Raw genomic sequence first — 19,846 nt, forward strand, 5'->3', positions numbered from 1 at the left:
AGGACCACCCTTCCATTTCTGCGTCAAAAAAAATAAATTCATTTTTCTATAATCCACTTTTATCTACAAGTCCAGTCTGCTCAACTCACTTACCAGAGAATCCATGCATTGTATTAGCGTACTTGTTACGACATACGGTCATCTACATTGGGGTGTTAATCAATTGAATCAGTAGCATATGGCACAAGATGGGCACCTGGACTGGACACCAGTTTATCGAGTTACAGACGCATTTATACATTCTGCTTAAATAAATCACCGCCTGCTTGATGGCTGACATACGAAGGATTCTTTTCTCACAAGTAAATGCTCATTCTAAGCCCCAACATGTAATGTCTTGAGCACATCAACACCAGGCTTATCACAAACTATACTACTTCTTTGTGAATGCACAATGCCAGTCAATTTAAATGTAATAGCTACTTTGGTTCGAGGAAATCTGAGTTATGGACTTTCAAGTGATGGTGGCTTTAAAATCTCATAACAAAATTCTGCAACGAGCCTCATTTAAATTGTATAGCAAAGAGCGAAGAGGAGTTAAAATTCGGAGAAATGTCACTTTCACAGATTTGATTTAGGGTTATCAGCATCTCAAGTATCGGAATTGCATATTCATGAGAACACTGCCCAAGGAGGAGGGTGGTGGAGTGCGGCGATACATCGCTCGCTATATAAAAGTCAGCTGGACCGGACACCGGGACACCGCGATCACGATGGCTTGGCTTCTTGTGGCTCCACTGGTGCTCGCGATCGTTCTGACGCTGTACCTGAGAATGCGCTCTGCGCGCAGACTGGAGGGGAACAGACTGCCGAAGTGCGTCCCCGCTTTGCCCATCATCGGAAGTCTGCTGAGCTTGCGAGGAACAAAGCAGCCCCACATTCTCTTCCATAACATGCAGCAGAAATACGGAGAACTGTTCGCGTTAATGATGGGTCCGCACTATACGGTGATCGTGAACAATCATAAGCATGCCAGGGAGGTGCTCCACAAAAAAGGCAAGATCTTCAGCGGGAGACCCGCGACGGTAAGAATGACACATTATGATCTGCAACGCTCTTCATTTGTGAAAGGTTATGGGGTAAAACTGAAATATAAGAAATTTTAACAGACGCATTCTATATTAAGACACCCTGTAAATGCGCCTTTTTTCGCGCAACAGTGAAAAAATATCAGGATGAAATTTGTAGTACTTTATGCGATTTAAGTAATAATAGTAATAATAATAATAATAATAATAATAATAATAATAATAATAATAATAATAATAATATATATATTTTATTAATATAGCGCTTTTCTCATGCTCAAGGCGCTTCGCAGAATCTCATAAAAAACCAGCAGGTATATGTATTCTTCTTTTTCTCTGAATTCATTGTCGTAATCTTCTATTTATTTATTTGGTTTGTACAATGCTATATACTGTATACCCTGCCGTTCTTTCTTATATTCTGTGAAGCGCCTTGAGCATGGGAAAGGCGCTATATAAATAAAATGTATTATTATTATTAACATTGGATAAAGATGTTTCCATTGGTTCCAACAGACCCCGTGACCCTGTGTTAGGATATAGCGGTCTGGATAATGGATGAATAGATGAATGGATGGATGTTTCCTGAATAGAACACTAAAACTGATAGATACATTATATTCAAAAGCATTAAGTAGAATAATCGACAGTAAACCAGAGTAAAATACTAAATTCAATACTAAAAGAAAAGTTTAGCAGATAACATTATTATTATTATAACACACACAAAAAATATCCTGAACATTTGGACAGAGAGGACGAGGATGCAGAATGTCTTTTTTTTTTAAACGCCTTTTAAGTTTTTTTTTTTGTTGTTTTTAACAATGAATGGAGTCAGTTGATCTAGTTATTTTGGGTGGTCATTACAAAGTCTTAGCACTATACAGCTAAAGGACATGTCACGCATAGAGTGCAAGTTGGTATGGGGCGCAATAAGATTTGCCAGAATCAGAGGATCTTAGTGGGTGAACAGGAGCAAAGTGATGGAGAAGGTTAATGATGTCCGGTGCAAAGCCATTACAAGGGTTGTAGGTTAATAACAGAATTTTATATTCGATCCTGTAAGACACAGTGAGTCAGTGAACACGACGCAGGATGGGGTGTGATATGTTTGCTGTTGCTGGCTCCTGTTAGGACTCTTGCAGCAGAATTTTGAAGTAACTGGAGCTGTGATTTAAAGTTAGAAGTGGCTCCTGCCAGGAGAGTTACAATAATCGATGTGGGATGTGATAAAAGCATGGACAAGTTTCTCAGCGTTAGAAAACAGAGGAAATAGTGATATGTAGTAGAAAAGTTTTTAATGTGGTTTATGTGGACGGAATAAGCAAGAGAGGAATAAAAAATGACACCAAGATTCCTTGCATTAGAAGAAGGTCTGATGAGATCACCGTCAAGTGTGATTGAAAACGAGTTAATTTTCTTAATTGCGCTTTAGTGCCAATTTGCAGTTGAGTTTTGTTGCATTTTAATTTTAAAGAGTTCGGCTCCATCCAGGTTTCAATTTCACTGAGGCAAGTTGTGAGCTGGGGCGGCACGGTGGCGTAGTGGGTACTCCGGTTTCCTCCCAGTGTCCAAAGACGTGCAGGTTAAGTACATTGGCGATCCTAAATTGTCCCGCGTGTGTGTGTTTGTACGTACGTGCGTGTACTGTGGTGGGCTGGCGCCCTTCCGGGGTTTGTTTCCTGCCTTGCGCCCTGTGTTAGCTGGGATTCGTTCCCCGGAAATATGTTAAAGTTATCTGTTTTTTATCTCCATTTTATGGAGCCTTTCTTTTCCAGCTACACAGTCGCAGGCAGGCTACACACACTGGCTGAAGTCGGTGGCATGGCAGAGTTAAGCACAGCTACACCTCGTGGAGTTCCTGCCACGCTTTTCTCACCCTCGTTATCACTGCATGACCACATCTCTGTCCGCACATCACATAAGTAACAGTAGAGTTTATACATTTTTGTTGTCCCGGCGCCGGAAACTGGCGACTTCTATATGCTGATCGGACCCGCAGGTAAGAATTTCACTGTACGCTTTGCACTTGACAACATTACAAACTACGACTACTGTATAGAACTAGGCTACTGCTACACACCAGAAGACGACTGTCCTGCATGAGGCATGTTGGTCAGGAATCGAGCAGGTGACGTTGTGTTGAGAAGTAGCAGCGTCCATTGTCCATTGAATCTTAACATCCATTTTCTAACCCGCTGAATCCGAATACAGGGTCACGGGGTCTGCCGGAGCCAATCCCAGCCAACACAGGGCACAAGGCAGGAACCAATCCTGGGCAAGGTGCGAACCCACCGTAGGACACACACAAACACACACTAGGGCTAATTTAGGAGCGCCCGGAGGAAACCCACGCAGACACGGGGAGAACATGCAAACTCCACGCAGGGTGCGAACCCGGATCTCCTAACTGCGAGGCAGCAGCGCTAGCACTGCGCCACCGTGCCGCCCCTGAATCTTAACATCACCTAGAAAATCATGTCACAGTTTTATCCGTGACGTTTTGAAGTGACCAATCAACAGTGCCAGTCGACCATTTATAGCTTTGTTTCGCCGTTAAAAACTGACATAGAATACTGTAACCTTATAGATGTGGAGTGTTAAACTGGAAGTCGGAATAGATTACGATATTTTATCCATGCTGACCTGTATGAGAAATAGTCTTTAAAGTTTTCAACTAGATAAAATCGTATGCTATATATACTTCATAAAATAGTGAATATGCTGTTTTACATTCAAGTTAAAAAGTCATCTTCTGGAGTATTCGTAGCTCTTTATATAAAAATGTGTATAAAAATACAAATTGTAGAAAGTGAAAAGTTTCTTTTCTTGATTTATTTATTTATTTATTTATTTTAATTAATTTTATTGCAATCCCTACAAAGCAATCAAGTTTTTACAAAAAGAAAAATTGAGTTAAGAACAGATCGATCCCCACCCCTGAGAGAGAGAGAGCAAGCCAAACGGCGTAAAATTTAAGGCTTGTAAACATACCAAAATTAATAAATTCTCTGTGCTTCATGTCCTTATTTTAAAATGTTACTGATTAGATCCTGCCATGTTTTGAAAAAAGTCTATACGGACCCTCTGAGTATTTTCCAATTTCAAATAATATTACACATCGGTTTCCCACTGACTTAAAAGAGGAGAGTTTGGGTTCTTCCAGTTTATCAGAATACGTCTGCGTGCCAACAGTGTAGTCAAAGCAATCACAATTTGTTTGTCTTTCTCCACTTTAAGCCCCTCTGGAAGGACATCAAACACAGCTGTTAATGGGTTAGGAGGGATTGTGAGTCCAAGACTGTCTGAGAGGTAATTAAAAATTTTTGTCTAGAATAATGTTAATTTGGAGCAGGCCCAGAACATGTGACCTTGTGAGGCTGGGACTTGATTGCAGCGTTCGCAGGTTGGATCATGCCCTGGAAACATTTTGGAGAGTTTTAGGCGAGACAGATGTGCTCGATATATAATTTTGAGTTGTATAATTGTATGCTTTACGCATATGGAGCTCGAGTGAATTCTCTGCATTGCTACTTTCCACTTTCTGATATATTAATTGAGAGATCTTTTTCCCAGTGTCCTCTTGGATCTTTGAAAGGGAGGGATTGTAAAATGATTTTATATATTGTAGAGATGGTGTCTCAGTCCTTGAGATTGAATGATATTTTTTCCAGCATGGATGAGGGTACAAGATGAGGAAAATCTGGAAGGTTCTGTTTAACAAAGTTCCTGATTTGAAGATAGTGAAAGAAATGTGTAGCTGGAATGTTAAATTTGGAATGTAATTGTTCATAGGATGCAAAGACGTTGTCTATATAAAGATCTCTAAGCAAGTTAATTCCAAATTTTTTCCAGATATTAAAAACTGCACATGTTTGTGAAGGTTGAAAGAGGTGGTTCACTTGCAGGGGTGCCACAGACAGAAGCTTCTCCGTCTTAAAATGCTTTCTACATTGGTTCCAGATTCTAAGTGAGTGGAGCACAATTGGGTTATTAGTGTATTGCCGATAACGTGTGTTTATTGAGAGCAGAGCAGGGAATACAAAGAAGTACTGCAGGATTTTACTTCTATTGTGGTCCAAGCCTGTGTATGTTCTTCTATTTGTGTCCAGGTTCTTATCTTCTGTATATTTGCTGCCCAGTAATAAAACTGGAAATTAGGTAGAGCCATGCCACCTTCTGCGTTTTGTCTTTGTAGGGTCGCTCTTTTGATGCGTGGATGTTTTGAATTCCAAATAAATGAGGTTATTGTTGAATCTAATTGCCTAAAAATGATTTATTAATGTATATTGGAATGTTTTGAAATAAAAAAGGAGCTTAGGAAGAATCTTTTCTTGATTTAATCTTTGCCAATTTAAAAAGTTTTTCTTTCCTAGGAAATTCTTTCTGGTATATATCCATCCATCCATTATCTAGCCCGCTATATCCTTACTACAGGGTCACGGGGGTCTGCTGGAGCTAATCCCAGCCAACACAGGGCACAGGGCAGGAAACAAACTCCGGGCAGGGCGCCAGCCCACCGCAGGGTGCGCACACACACACACACCAAGCACACACTAGGGACAATTTAGGATCGCCAATGCACCTAACCGGCATGTCTTTGGAATGTGGGTGTACCCGAAGGAAACCCACACAGACACGGGGAGAACATGCAAATATATATATATATATATATATATATATATATATATATATATATATATATATTGTAACGACTCGGCAGCAAGCTGGCGGAGTGACTGATGGGTAATTTATGTAAATAGTTTGTGGGGAATTTATGGGTAATTTATGTAAAGCTTATTGTTGTGTCGAAATTAACTTAGTAACCTAATTGTCTTTCTTGTTGTAAGTGTTGTATGTGTTTGTGCTCAATCAGTGGAGTGGGTTGGGTTATCGCCGTCCGGGTTGTTGTTATTGTAAATAGTCACCATCAATGAGAAAGATGGCTCTGTAAATGACCTTGACAATGGCTATACAATGAGTTTAAGCTTTGTTTTACTGGCTATCTGTTAATAAAAAGATACAACAGGACAGAGCTGTATCATTGCTAAGATTCTATCTAAGCAATTATTGCCGAGACACTCGAGTCGTCGCGGTGTATGGGACACGAGTGCTCGTTATCTAAAGAGCTGCGTGCATAACGCTGGCAATCCGCTAGCCGACAGCTTGGGAGAGGTGCACGCAGAGTTCGCTCTAAAATCTTTAAAGACTCCACCACGGTGGTCGCTATAATATATATATATATATATATATATATATATATATATATATATATATATATATATATATATATCTTACTATATAAAAGCGGTCGGGATTGTCCTTCCGTCCCGTGAGTGCTACGCAGGCGCGGAGTTTCACACATGCCCCGTCCATTTTGCAATGCACGATGGGATTTGTAGTTTCGTTTTCCAGGTAAAAGATGATTTTCTACTCCAGACTGTGCGATATCTTCTTCTTCTTCTATATTACTATATAAAAGCGGTCGGGATCGCCCTTCCGTCCGTGAGTGGAAAGCGTAAGCGTATTCCGCTTATCACAGACTTACTACTTGCAGCTTGCGGTACTGAAGCGACATGATGTGAGCAGAGTTCTGGTGCTCCCATCCTATCCTTTGCTTTTGTGCGATGTGCTGGAAAAATAAACAAAATTATGCCTCTGGAAATAATTAATGTTGATGGAGTACAAATGCCTCACCGCGTAGTAAATATCAGGGGGGTTCAAAAGGGCGACCTCAATATAGAAAAAAAGTTTAAATTTCATCACAAAAATAACAGAAACTACGAGTATTAAAGTAATACCGCTCAAATGCAATATAACCAAATTAATGAGTTTGTATAAAATATCAAATTGATTTACATATTGAATTGCCTTAAGAAGTGGTCAACTTAAAAGTCGGGTCAGCCTAGTATAAACTAAGTGGTGTGTGTGCTGTTTACTAGTACACATATAGTTGTTATGCGCTAAGTATATAAACATTTCCCTTTGCAATATTTCCAAATATATATTTTTATTCAAATTAATTAAATGTCAGTATCAACTAGAATATACTACTTCCCAAATTTTATAAATACATACAAACACAAGGCCGTGCACTATTATTTATTCATTCTTATTGTGCTTTAATTTTTATTGTACCCCTCATGATTATCTGTGTAGCCGTCTGAGACCATGGTAAAGGTGCTGTATAAGTTAGTGAAATGTATTATTCTTTGTTATAATTATGATTCAGTAGAATGGGCAGGCAGTGTGATTTTAATTATGCTCGTTGTCCATGTGTTCCTTGACAAATCAATTATTCATTAAACAGTTTTTGTTTAATCAAAAAAGAAAAACAGACTAATACATCTGCAATGTAGGATTGAAAGCACCGTTCTTTGAAGAGAAAGATTTTTTTTTTAAATTTATTTTAGAGATATATTCTTCCATTCAGCAATGTGCCACGAGTGGGATTCGAACCCTATTCCTTGCGATAATTTCTGATAGATCATCTTGCAGAACAGCAGCTATAACTCAACTAATACGCACAATCCTTGGCGCCAGTGGGTTGCGCTGCTGCCTCGCAGTTAGGAGACCCGGCTTCGCTTCCCGGGTCCTCCGTGTGTGGAGTTTGCATGCTCTCCCCGTGTCTGTGTGGGTTTCCTCCAGGCACTCCAGTTTTTGTGTGTGTGTGTCCTGCAGTGGGCTGTCGCCATGCCAGGGGTTTGTTTCCTGCCTTGTGCCCTGTGTTGGCTGGGATTGGCTCCAGCAGACCCTCGTGACCCTGTGTTCGGATTCAGCGGGTTGGAAAATGGATGGATGGATGGATTGGTTGCATTATTTGTCCTGTGAGTCTGTATGTTTGTTTTTATGTTTCTTCTGCTGTACGCATCTGAATTTCCTTTTGGGACTCATAACGTTTTTCTAATATAACCTAATCAGATCGGATCACGATATCAAGTGATTAATAGAGTGCTCTGTGTGCCAAAGTGAGTGAATGCAGAGGGCACCTTTGGCTGTCAAACCTTCACCATTCTAAATACACCAAACAGGCTGGCAGAACAAGAGGTGATCTGAAATGACAAGTGTACACCTTGATCTTTTCCAAACACCATTCATCCATCTTCCAAACTAAGCTTATTCAGAGCAGGGTCAAATGGCAGGCGAAACCAATCCCAGCCAACACCGGGCACAAGGCAAGGAACAATGGCATGTCAGCCCATTTCAAGGTGAACACATACATACACACACAAGGGCCAATTTAGCCAGTCCTTGCTCTATTCTTGTAATTCTTACATGTGTCTGAGGGGTTTGTTGCAGTTTGTTTTAATATTTCTTGAGCTTCTGTTAAAAGCTAAATATCCCCTGGGTAAGTAAAGTACTATCTGTGTAATAGGAGGCATCATTAATTAACAAATCCATTTTCTCAATGTGGTTTTTCTGATGAGATTTATGAAAATAGATGAACCCCTGTTGGTTAAGGACAGTATTACTTTTAAGAAAAAATAAATGAAGGCACAGTCTGGTTTTATATCTAATTCTTTTTTCATTTTTCATCTGCAGGTCACAACTGATATTTTAACTCGAGAAGGCAAAGGCATTGCCTTTTCAGACTGCACCCCTGCCTGGAGGTTTCACAGAAAGCTTGTTCACAGTTCATTCAAGATGTTTGGTGAAGGCTCAGCCTCTCTTGAGAGAATCAGTAAGTTGTCTATTGGTATTTTATATCTGCAGAGGGTTCATCAAATCGTGGCTGAAACAAAGGTGTGAAAATGAGAGAGAGAGAGAGAAAACAAGGATGAAGTTTTTAAAAATATGAAGGAAATGATTGTAGTTAATACTTTGAAAGATTTCACAAAAACATTAGAAAGTTTTTATTAACACAGAGAACTATGGGCATGGAATAAATTACAGAGTAGTGTTGTAGACAGCAGAATTTTGAGGTCCTTCAAAATCTGACATGAGGTTATTTTAGAGAAGCTGGGTGAATAAGATTGGTGAGCTTCATTCACGACATGGCCTGTTCTAGTTAACATCACCCTAATCATCGCCTATATCCTACTCAACATCCACAGCAAACAGTCCCACAGTCCCCCTGATGGCTGCTCATAGTCTCTCCCTTTCTCTTTCATGATCTACTTTGTAAGATCCATAATCACCTTAATAGGTCTGACTCGAGCTGTTGACCTGTCGGGCCCCAGAGTCTTTTAATTAACAGGATTGGTTTGGAAGTCCTAATCATGATGAAGGGCCACTGGGGTGTCAAGGCCAGTACTTTTTTGGGATGACCTTTCCAGATCCAGTGTTCTGTATTCAAATCTCACACCCAGGCCTTATTCATGGTGGTGTTGATTCCTCCTTGGCCGCTCTGGCCTTCCTGTCACATCCTCAGGGATATGCAGGTTACGTTAGTTGGTGATTGCGTACATGAGCAGAATCCTATCTAGGGCTGCTGGGATAGGCTCTACCCATCCAAGACCTTCAACTGCATTAAGCATGTAGCATTAGCAGTATTATCTGCAAAGTTCAGCAAACATCTTGCTTGTCCAACTAACATGCAACATATTGCAACTCTTCAGCTCCACAATAAACCAGAATTCATTCAAATATGGAGCTCTTTAGGTGACATGCCCTGTGCACATGAAGATGTGGGCATGGCCTGTGAGTTAACTGATAAACAATTTAGATCAGCTAATATCACATTATAATGTGACCGTGAGAGATGCTCTGAACACAGTGGCTCCCCTTAAAACAAAAGTGATCAAAGCGCATAGAAACTCTCCCTGGTTTAATGAAAATACTCGAGCTCTTAAATTAGAGTGTCAAAAACTGGAGCGCAGATGGAGAACAACAAAGCTACATGTCTTTCAAATTGCATGGACAGAGAGTGTAAATAAATATAAAAAAGCCCTCTTTAAAGCTCGCTCAGAATACTATTCTACATTAATAGATAGCAATAATAAAAATCCTAGGGTACTTTTTAGAGCAGTGGCTAAATTAACAAATGGCAATTCAGACCAACAGTGCAAAATACCATCAGATATTAGCAGTACAGACTTTATGAACTTCTTCAATGAGAAAATTAAAAATATAAGATCCCAGATCTCAGCATCACAGTACAAGCCAAATACTAGCTTAGCAGACCCTGCCGCACATTGCATTTAGCACTTTAGTAATTTTAATCCTGTAACTCACCAGGAAGTCTTAACTTTAATTACTAAAATGAAGCCCACTACTTGTTCCCTAGATCTAGTGCCAACAAAACTAGTAAAAAGTGCAATGGATGTTCTTGCAGCCTATTCTAACCGTTATCAATAGTTCATTACTGCATGGCACAGTACCTGATGCACTAAAAGTGTCAGTCATTAAACCTTTACTTAAAAAGTCAGACCTAGACCCACACATACTAAATAACTATAGGCCTATTTCAAATTTACCATTTCTCTCTAAAATACTAGAAAAAGTAGTCGCCAGTCAACTTCAGTCACACCTTACGCATTACAATTTATTTGAGAAATTCCAATCTGGTTTTCGCACTGGTCATAGTACAGAAACGGCACTAACACGGGTTGTAAATGACATTCTGATATCCTCTGATGAAGGAAACTTCACTGTAATTATGTTGTTGGACTTTAAGCACAGCATTTGACACCACTGACCATTCTATTTTACTGCACAGGCTAGAAAACGATGTTGGGCTTACAGGCCCCGTGCTCACTTGGTTCAGTTCTTATTTATCAAATCGATTCCAGTATGTACAGAAATGTGCAGACAGTACTCCATCATTATACACAGAAGTTCAATATGGTGTCCGCAGGAATCAGTACTGGGACCTTTACTGTTTTCACTTTACATGCTTCCACTGGGATCTCTCATTAGGAAACATAATGTTAATTTTCACTCGTATGCAGATGACACCCAGTTATACCTTTCATTTAAATCAAATGAAGTTTCTCCGATGTGTCAGTGAATTAAAGGAATGGATGAATGAGAACTACTTGTCTTTAAATACAGATAAAACAGAGATGTTAATTGTTGGAGGGAATGACGCTGATCACAGCAATATTTTGTCGTCATTTAACTCAGTTGGAATCCCAATTAATTTTACTGAATCAGCCCGCAATCTAGGTGTTATCTTTGACTCTAGCATGTCATTTAAAGCACATATTACAAAGGCGTCCAAAACATGTTTCTTCCATCTTAAAAATATTAGGAAATTAAGGCGCTTTCTAAATAAACAGGATTGTGAGAAATTAATTCATGCATTTATCTCTAGTAGGATTGACTACTGCAATGCGGTGTTCACTGGCTGTTCAAACTGTTCTCTATACAGCCTCCAGTTAATCCAAAATGCAGCTGCAAGAATTATTACAAGAACAAGAAAATATGAACACATAACCCCAGTTCTTAAATCTTTACACTGGCTCCCAGTTAAGTTCAGGGCAGATTTCAAAATCCTCCTTTTAACATATAAAGCATTAAATGGCCAAGGTGGCTTACTTGTCTGAACTTATCATGACTTACAAACCTGAGCGCACATTAAGATCTCAAGATGTCGGTCTGCTTAGGATTCCAAGGATTAATAAAATAACAGTGGGAGGTCGAGCTTTTAGTTACAGGGCCCCTAAACTGTGGAATGGTCTTCCTGCTTCTATAAGAGATGCCCTTCGGTCTCAGCCTTTAAATCCCGGCTGAAGACTCACTACTTCAGTTTAGCATATCCTGACTAGAGCTGCTGATTAACTGTACAGACTGCATCTCTGTTGTTAGTCATTAGCACTATAACATAAGTAACATGATAATTATATTTGAATACTAACCCTCACCTATTCTGTTTCTTTTCTCGGTACCCAAATGTGGCAATTGGTGCCACGGCCCACCTGCCAAGTTGTTTGCCTGCCTATGGTAAAGTCATCCCTGATGGAGGATCACAGGAATCATGGGAAAGAGGGTCCTTTCATCGGAGCAATGTTTCAGCCGTGGCATGGCCAAATGCGGAGGCAGCTTGATGGATGAGGTCTCCAGGACCTAATCCAAACCTAATTATGTCATATCATCTACTGTTAAACCGTACTTCTAAATTTTTTATTATTATGCTGTCTTAAGGATTTGTTCTGTTCTGTGTATTGTATTGTATTGACCCCCTACTTTTGACACCCACTGCACGCCCAACCTACCTGGAAAGGGGTCTCTCTTTGAACTGCCTTTTCCGAGGTTGCTTCCATTTTTCCCTACAAGGTTTTTATTGGGAGTTGTTCCTTGTCTTCTCAGAGAGTCAAGGCTGGGGGGCTGTCAAAAGGCAGGGCCTGTTAAAGCCCATTGCGGCACTTCCTGTGTGATTTTGGGCTATACAAAAATAAACTGTATGTATGTATGTATGTATAAAGCTGATGGAGATCTTATGGTTGGCATCTTCCTGGCGTATATATATCAGGGCCATCATTGGCATTGCTTTGCTTTAGGAAACAACAAAGAAGTAGAGTAGTAAATTGTAGTCTCTTTGTTAATGTTTTGTTGGGTGGAAATTACAGTAAAGGGGTGATAAGTTTCTTTTTATTGTTAGGAATGTCTAGATGCAAGTAAGAGTTTCACAATACTCTGTCCACACGACAGTACTAATACTACTACAACATACCTGCCAATGCACTGAACACCTTTAACACAACCCAAACTAGCAGCTGCAGAGTTTGACGTAACCAATGCCTAGAAGTCGTGTGATCCGACATCGGCGTTATGCCCTAGTGAAGACTGAGAATAGGGCAAGAAGGAGATTTAAAGCACCTCACTTTGTCACCATCAAGCGGCCCACAGGGGCTGCTCACACAGGCCTGACGAGTAAGCTTGCTATGATAGTAAAACTAGAGGAGGATTAAACATGGGTGGGGCTCAGGGTGGCCCCCATAAGCGGATGCTAGGATTCTGAATCAGATGTAGGCTGACATGGATCAGTAATAGAAAGTTGTGGATCAGACTGGCTGTTGTGTTCTTGATGGGCTGAAGCAACTTAGCGGAGATGCAGGAATTCAGCCAAGAAATGACTGGCATTAAGGTTGCAACGTCTATTGATTATTTCTTTTGAGATCTGTCTCTTGTCTAGTTGTCATTTCATTTAAATTTGTAATCCTTAATGAAAAGGTAACACTTTAGGCATTGCAAAAATGCATACCTTTTTCAAATACTTTTAAGTAACAAGACTTAAGACTTTAACAAAGGCAACTTTTGGTCTGTTTAACACAAGGCATCAATAAAGTGTTTATTCATCTCTACATTCTGGCCTACTAAAATAAATTAATTCTGGAGTGGTTGGAGATGATCTAAGTGAAACTCCCTTCTCTTTATATTGCATATTTCAGTATAAGACCTGCAAATCCTTCATATTCACAAGTCATTTTACCAGAGTAAAATAAACCATGATGCATGGAGATGAAGAATCACTTTATTGACGCTTTGTGAGTGTTGTTAAAGCCAAAGGATGGCTATGTTAAGGTCTGTTTAAGGGCAGTTATTGTAGTACTTAACCTAAAGTGTTACCAAACAAACCAAGCTTGCACCTGGACTTGTACTGCCTTTTGAATACTGTATACAGTATGTCCATAAATATGAAAAAGAAGGCAATCCCTGCAGCAGGCTTCACCAGGAGCTGTTTGTTCTCCCACCATGCAATGTGCTTTTCCACTCTCTATGGAAGAAATAAGCAGCTGGAGGTGCCCCAGCGTGTTTCAGCTTGTTTTTAATTTCCTTTACTTAATCTCCTGTTCAACTTGCTTTGAGATTATTGTTGGACAAGCTAAGGAGCCAGATATCAATCCACAGGACTGAGGTTTTGGTGGGCAATGCTGGCTGCTCAGGTTGTCAGTGAACCTTCTGCTCTTAGTGGCTCCATATGCAGCTCGCAAGGCCAACCTGAGCCATGAGCAACATGGTACATAAAAGCAAATGACTTTTGGGCATTGTGAGTCCTTCATAGTTCTTGGTATGTTCCAGCTAAATCCCTAATAAAATGATTAATAAACATAAGGTTAATTCAATGTGGATGGGTGGGTGTTTGCGTAAGTGTGTCTCGTGGACGATTATGTTTTATGCCACTTGTCGCTGAGACCACCTAAACAGTCCCCGCTCTGAATTGGGTAAAGCAGTTTCAGAAAGAGATGTGTGGATGGATGGTTGAGTTTGAAAATGACCCCTGGCTAATTTGCGTATTTTTTAAAATCATTTCAATATAAGTACCTTGCTCTTTGAAGAGATGCACTGAAATCAACATTGCAACCAGTTTGGCTTGAAAAACTCTTTTGTGTCACGGAAAAGCACCAGCACGGTGCACGATGGTGCAGTGGTAGAGCTGCTGCTTTGCAGTTAGATGACCAGGTTAAACTTCCTGGGTCCTCCTGCGTGGAGTTTGCATGTTCTCCCGTGTTTGTGTGCGTTTCCTCCCAAAGACATGCTGGTTAGGTGCATTGGTGATCCTAAATTGTACTTGGTGTGTGTGTGCCCTGCCTGGGGTTTGTTCCTGCCTTGCATCCTGGGATTGGCTCCAGCAGACTCTCATGACTGTGTGTTAGGATATAGTAGGTTGGATAATGAATGACTGACTGACTTATTTGCCTGGGATTACCTTTGTTATTTAAGGCATGTTCTTCTGGGTCTTCTGTACTTTTTGGGGATTCTTGTACTTCAGAACATTTTTGAAAATATATTTTTATTTTATAAAGATTCTTTATCTGACCTTTAGGTTTTACAAGCCAAAAGTTGACAGATCCTTCCATCTGCAACGCTTTTTGTTACAGTTTTTTTGACATAATGCTGCCTTAAACTAAAAAAATGACATTAAAAAAGAATCTGAAAACCAGCTGGGAAGGAATCCTGGCTGAAACATTGCACAGACTGTATGGACTGTTTTACCTTATCTGAGCTGCACTTTATTATTAATTATTATTAATATTATTACTGAATCTCAGAACTGCCACTTTACTGCTCCATTTCTCCACTGGTGATAGTGACTTCAACTCCTCACTTTATTCTACTGTCCTATTCTACTTTCATTTTTATCACTCCAGGCTGTATGTTGTTAGCTTTTACACAGAATATCGTAGTACGCTACAGGTTTGTATTTATTGTTCTGTATTGTTGTAGTGCTCTACGGTTACTTATACCATTAATTGTTAACATATCACTAATAATTTCACTACACTTGTACACTGCCCTCTCTCAATTATTACTTTTCGTCATGACCTGTCCAGTGATTTAGAGGCTGTTGTTTTCCCTCTTTCTCTAACTCAGTCTCCAAGGAAGCTAACTCCTGTGTGAAGTTCTGACAGACAACCAGCATGTCTCCATCAACATGGCCCCAGAGCTGACGCGGGTCATCACTAACATCGTGAGCATCCTCTGCTTCAGCTCTTCCTACAAACATGGGGACCCAGAGTTTGAATCCATGCTCAAGTACAGCGAAGCCATTGTGACTACTGTTGCTAAATACAGCCTGGTGGACATCTTCCCATGGTTGCAGGTATTGATTCATTAATTGAAAAGATACCTTGTTTAGAAAAACACAAAGACTAATTAAAAATTGTATTAATTCATATTTGTTATTTCTGTGATATCACTGCTGGATCAATAAAGGATCTGTTGGACCACAGCATAGACAAAGACCACTTGCTCTTTAGTTTCTGCTAACATCCTTTAATTATCTCCTGGAAAGAAAATCTGAGCAGCCAGAAAACACGGCAAACTGGACTGTGAGATGTGTGCGCAATTGAGAAACTGTAATGAGAGTCAGTGTCTAAAAACTTAAGGCATGCTGCTGCCAAGAACAGAAGATGTAAACTGTAGGATCAAGAAATAACAGGAGCCATTAACTAAAAGAGAAGTCTCCAGAATTAAGATGCTAAAACCCTAAAACACAACAGGAATAATATGAAATGGCATCTCCGGGATTATTGTGACAGAATGAGAAACATCAGGACACAGCAACATGAATCAGGCAAAAGATCAAAAATATATTCAAACTCAAAGATACTGTAGATGACAAAGTTGAGATGAACCTAACATTAGATGCTGAAATGAAAAAGTACTGCTAGAGATTCAAGTTTTATCCTGTTGAATGATACTTGCTACTTGCGTTATTGTCCCATAACACAGAAGCAGAATGCTGTAAGTCATGAAACAGAAAATATGAAATCTTAAGAGCAAAGACAGAATTTGTTTGAGGGATGAATTCATAACCTCAGACAATGTGCTGAATGCCACATGGGGTTTTAAAGTGAAGCATCTCTGACGTTGTGCCTGGTCCCACCGAGCAGGCATCCTCTAACAGTAGTGCAGCACGTCCTAACAGCACACTCATCAAATGCCTAAAGTACAAAATGCTACTTGAAACTAAATGATAAGACAAACTCAACACAGATGTGTAAGAACAGCAGGGCATGACAAGCTTGGCAAAAGCACAAAGCCTAACTTCATCCAGAAGTGGCCTGTTCTGAGCTTTTCATTTACAATTTTATTCTTTTAAAAGGAAGACAAAATTGGACTCACCTGTGAATTATGTGCACTTCATGCGATAGGATGCTCCTAACTGGTGTACTTTATTCCATTTTTTTCCCAAAGCTCTTCCCTAATAAAGATCTACAGATTCTGAAGAAGAGTGTAACGGAGAGAGATAAGCTTCTGAATAAGAAATACAATGATGTAAAGTAAGTAACTAAAAATTCTTCTGGAGAATTAGTGGAACTGTGATAGTTAACTATTGGGGAAGAAATGCAATAACCTGCGATTTCTTCACAATCAGCTTTGGTTTTTTAAAACCTTCCAATAATGCTCACTAGAAAACAGAAGACAGAATGCAGTTTTTCAAAGCAGCGTACAGTATTTGCTTTAAGTCCTCTTGTCTAGATGAGTCCTAAGGCTGATCATGGTTTGGTGTAGTAGGTAGGATATGATATTTATAGGGAAGTAGTCAGGCTGGATCCCTCAAGAAACATCCTCACTTACAGACATCACTTAGGCAGGTAGTGAAAAACTTTACATTGGCCTGCCATCACAAACATTTACATTGCACTGATGCAAACATAAGTGAATAATCGGTTATATTTCAGCTAGGGTGTCGTCTAGGGCTGCTACAAATGATTATTTTATAAACGATTAATCTATTGACTATTTTATCGAATAATGTAACCACTAATTATGTCCAAATAACTCAAACAGGCATATGGTTGTGTTCTGTATTTGAATATTTATTGATTATTAATTAATTGAATAATTTGATATGTAGAATTTGAGAATACCAGGATATGAAAAAAAATGACAAAAATAACTTCAACAAGACGACAAATAAAAAAACAATACCAATAGAATTAAATAAAAAAAGCCTAGAGAAAGAGCATGCGCTGATACAGCACGTTGCCACACCTAAAAGATATCTATATTTGATGAATAAAATAATTGACAAAACAGTTAAAGTTGAAACAAGACTTAATACTGTAATTGGGCTTTTGTTTTGTTTTTTACACCTCAGTCTGGCTCACTTCACACACATGTACAGTATTGTTTAAAAATCCATCTTAAACAGAGAGATGTTACTCACAGACGGGTTGCTAGGCCTACTTGACATAAAGTTGGTTAATTGATTGTAAAGTATACATGATACCAACTGAAAGGAAGGAGAGTGGCAACTCCTATCTTTTGAAGAGAAGACTAAAAAGGTAAAAACAATTACATTTCTTTTGCAACCACAGAGCATTTAATAATTATGAGTTAAACTTTACAGTAACCGTTCATTTTTGTATTGCTAACTTTGGTGCAGCTTTATACTTTGTTCTTAAGTGGCAATTACTGCCATTATCACATTTAAAAATGTATTATTTATTAAATAGTGATGAGCAGGGCTTAAAATATGCACATAAATCCATTCAGTCATTGAAAATCTTGATGTCAAGTGCTTTGAGAGGGTATTATATGAATAAAAGTATTATTATGTTCACCAGCAACTTTTCACTTTTTCCAAAAGAAACCTACTAGATGTAGGCGACCACATAAGTGTGCATTAATAATTCAATCAAAAATCCTGTGCAAAAAAGTACTTTGTTTCAGATGTTGGAGTAAAAGAGAAAGCCTTTATCTTCTTTATCACTTCATAAGCGACATTCAGTAAAACTCGCGTTACTTCATCAGTCTGTCTGCGGTGACTTCAGAGAGCACAGCCCAGAAGCATTTTAGTAAAGACATGCTGATATTCATACCTTCTTAATGTTAAAAACAGGATTTTGCTGAGCTGTATGGTCTGCACGACTGAAATCTACAGTGCAGTAGAAACTGCGTTTCTTTTCAAAACAGTCAACTTCCCAGTGGCAGCTCCTCTGGGCTGCTGTGCTGCAAACTCTTTCCAGTTTGGATCAGCTGAACAAGGATTTAAAAAGAAAATCCGACTGAGACAGCCTGGCCATTTATTGAATGTGATTTAAAATGTAATCACTGAAGAAAAAAGTAAAAACAACTTTATAAAGCTGACTTTTGTTTATTTAGGATGTTACTGCTGCTCAGTTTGGACAACTGTTGATAAGCAGTTTTCTTTCAGACCCACGAGGGTCTCTCTCCTCACTGCTTCTTGCTTCCTCCGTTCCTTCTCTTTTCATTTTGATCTTCTCCTCCCTAACCGACTCGCGCTTCTTTTTAATTAAGAGGGGGGTCCATAGCAGCTGCAGCACATTAGCCACAGGAACAATCACGGATGTGGGTAGTCCCTCAACTGTGCACTGGGTGAGAAACGCCCACACTGCAGATCGCCCTGCGCTTGCTACAGCCACCACGCCCCCTCACTAAGCCGCGAGCACGGTGATTATTTATTTAAAACAAAACTGCTGGCCTTTGCTGCGCGAGCTGTGGACCCATAACACCACAAACCTATATTCAGAAACATTTTACTTAAGCACACTCACCATTAACAAAAGTAGTAACAGACAAGTGCATTTAGCAGACAATTTACCTGCTCTGCCCAAATAAATACCACAGCTCTAACTTTTGTGCATAGCGCTGGCCACTAGCGTGAATTTCTCAAGTTAAGCCACTTCACGACAATATAAGAACTTTTGTCAAACAGCTAAATACGAGAATAACTTATGATATTGTTGGCTTGTCCTGTGCTGTACTTCCTTAATGCTTCCTCTTCAGGCGTTCATGTATTGAGCTGATGCTGCTGTGGAACAGAACACAATAATCAAGCAACCACTTTGAGATTTTCAGGTGAAATTCACCACCACAGAGGTGAATTTTGCCCAATGTTCTGAAGAACCATCTTCCACTGAATGTCACTAAGATTAGCGTCGTCAAAAACAGGACAGGGACACCACATGCCTGTGCACAATGTGCTGGAAGGCCAGGAACAAGTAGTCCATTAAGCAAATATAACTTGACTAAAATTTTCAGTTGATTACATCAATTAGTTATGGCAGCCCTAGTTTCTTTCTTTGCTCAAGCAAAGTTTTAAAAAGTTTTATTATCTTTTAAAAACATTTTTTACATTGCATGAATTCTATTTATGGCTTTGTTCTTCCAGTGTTTCATCTATTGATTATTGTGTTGATAATTATTTCTGTGGCTCCGCAGTATGTTAATATTGTACAGTATGTGTTATCTCCATTTGTTATCTGCCCTGTCTCCTATATGTGGAGTTTAAGGAGGCAGTGATACTGGCCTCTGCACTAGTTAAGGTGATGCCATTGTTACTTGTAAGACTTTTGAAAGTTGTGTGTCATCACATTAAATATGCAACACTCTGAGGCCGGGTTTATACTTCACAAGATGCGACGTGTGCTCCAGTGGATGTTACTGCTACGCAAGTGTTGTAC

At 39.5% G+C, this 19,846-nt stretch overlaps 1 pseudogene; it reads left to right on the forward strand.

Moving 5' to 3' along the window:
- Window positions 1-648: 648 nt before the first annotated feature.
- Window positions 649-19,846, forward strand: part of LOC120520411 — a 37,327-nt pseudogene continuing 18,129 nt past the window's right edge.

Source organism: Polypterus senegalus, unplaced genomic scaffold (assembly GCF_016835505.1).
Source record: "Polypterus senegalus isolate Bchr_013 unplaced genomic scaffold, ASM1683550v1 scaffold_1493, whole genome shotgun sequence".
Lineage (NCBI taxonomy): Eukaryota > Metazoa > Chordata > Cladistia > Polypteriformes > Polypteridae > Polypterus > Polypterus senegalus.